The sequence below is a fragment of the Octopus bimaculoides genome, chromosome 14 (genome assembly GCF_001194135.2).
Source record: "Octopus bimaculoides isolate UCB-OBI-ISO-001 chromosome 14, ASM119413v2, whole genome shotgun sequence".
In the NCBI taxonomy this organism is placed as follows: domain Eukaryota; kingdom Metazoa; phylum Mollusca; class Cephalopoda; order Octopoda; family Octopodidae; genus Octopus; species Octopus bimaculoides.
Genome location: NC_068994.1, coordinates 47,517,848 through 47,520,347, shown reverse-complemented (window position 1 = coordinate 47,520,347; position 2,500 = coordinate 47,517,848).

Genomic DNA, 2,500 nt, shown 5'->3' with positions numbered 1-2,500 from the left:
GAAGATTAAGAAAAAAATATAAACACAAAATATTTTAAATAATAATGCTTTGTGTGTGTTTGTGTGTGTGTGTGTTAATTTACAAACATACAGTTTTAAAATAAAATTGAAAAAAAAATGGTTTTAAATCTCTTGTAAAGAAACTTTGTCAACCTGATGAAATTAATGAGTCATTGAATTAAACAAATTAAACAAATTTATATTTAATCATCATAATGAGATTTTATTAAATTTTATTGCACAGTTTCATTTTGAATGAAAAAAAAATGTTGTAGTTGTTGTTGCAGAAAAGCAGATGGAATATGAAACCGGGAGACAAAGAAAAGACAAATATATATATATATATAAAAAAGAAAAACTATACATAGGAGAAAAACCTGTTAATATTTTATTGTTCATTTATTTGTTGGTCAAGACATTAAATAATTACATTCAAATAATTATATATGTATATATATGTATGTATGTTTAATTGGACAAGTGACTGAAGTGTTTGTTAACCAATGTAATGTTGAGCCATTCATATTCTTTAATACCACATTTGGTTAGAACAGCAAAGGGTTTATATGTTTCCTATACTAAAGGAAAAGCATGCATCAATGAAAGGTAACCTGTACGTAGAAATATGGTAACAGAAAACTCTCAAAGAAGATACCAACTGAAATTTAGTGTTCATCGAAACATGAATGAGGAATTTGAACAATCCAATAATCTTTAATTTATTTTAAGCACATTAAAAATTCATCTCATTCAGTCCTTTCCAATGTAAAATATAAACATTATTATTAAATAATAAAAATTATTATTAAATAATAATAATTATTATTATTTAATATTATGAATAATAATCAACGTTATCATAAATAATAACCATGAAATTATTTCATGCCTTGATGAACAAACTAAAAATGCAAGTGGTATGGTCTTTACTTTTAACCTTCTTTTAATTATTGTTGTTTCTTTTCATATATTTATGTGATTTATCTATTTTTCTATTTTGCTTTAAGACAGAGAGATTTGATAGAACCAGAGATAATAATGTCAAATTCCTACAAAAAAAAAAAAAGAAGAAATTTTACAATGAATTATTTACCAACACTATTATCAAAAGCAGTATCCTCATAACTTTCAGATCTATTGTTGTTATTATAGTTTTTATTATTTGTCTTGTTTTTCACGTCATTATTTTTCCTTAATTTATTGTGCCTGGAGAAATGATGGGCTAAAGCTGACATTGTTGAGCTAATGCATTAGATCATCCAGTTCTCTACCACCTGGGCAAAATTTTTCACTGATGATGATGATGATAATAATAATAATAATTGTTTATGATTATAATAACTTCTTATAAATATATTAACAATGATTAAACAGATTTCTTGCACTGGCCACCAAAACCACAAACTTCTAAGATAGAACAGAGGTATGATTAGTTGAATTGACTGTAATACATAAACTGACAACATATTTCATTGAACCTGGGTGGAAGAGAAGTAAAGTCTTTCTTGAACTTAGAAATACAAATAAGAACATTATCTTTTCAGCCCTCAGAGGTTGATGATGATAATAATAATAATAATAATAATAATAATAATAATAGTAATCTTAATATCTGTCTATATGAAAAATAAAAAGGAAAAGAAACGAGAAAAATATACATAAATAATACTTAAAAGTAACAAATATAAAATAATAATAATAATAATAATGATGATGATGATTTCAATAGCAAAAAAAAAAATGAAAATAAAGAAAAAATTTACAAGGGAAGGAAATAGTTGATTTAAACTGATCATCTGTGTGTTACAGGTGTGATATAAATGAATAAATACAAAAAATAAATTAAAATAAAACCAAAAGCAAAAATTGAAAAAAATCCCAAGTGATTAGTTTAATGTTAGTGGTTTAGTAATTTACTTCTTAACTTGTAATGAATCCAGTTATCTCCTCATGACAAAGATGCATAGCAAAACAAACTCTGTATGTCCATGTGTATATGTGTGTGCATGAGAATATATAATGAATATTATACATGTATACATGCTCACATACACACATACTACATATGCATTTTATGCAGAGCAAGAAGGGGTAAGTTGGTTAATTCATTTCCAAATTCCTTCCTTTCAAGCTCTATCCTTCTCAAATAAGGGATAAAATATCAAAAAAAATTTTTTACACTTTCCTGGTGAGTTTTAACAAAAACAAAAGCAAAAACCGAAAAAGAAAGTTAACAAAATGTAACAAATTTGGAAAAAATATTTAAAAAATAATAAAATCGGTGCTCTTGGTTAACTTCAAACCCCTAACTACCAGGAAAAAAAAAAAAAGAATCACACTAAAATCCTCTCATTTGCAGAAACAGGCCGAAAGCATTAAAGACCTGTTTGTATGCAAACAACATATAACAGGCTTGAAAATCGAAAATATTCACACAAAAGTGAAATCTGTTTCAAAATTTGAAATATAAATTCTTGATCTAGCTGTCTTTTATATATAT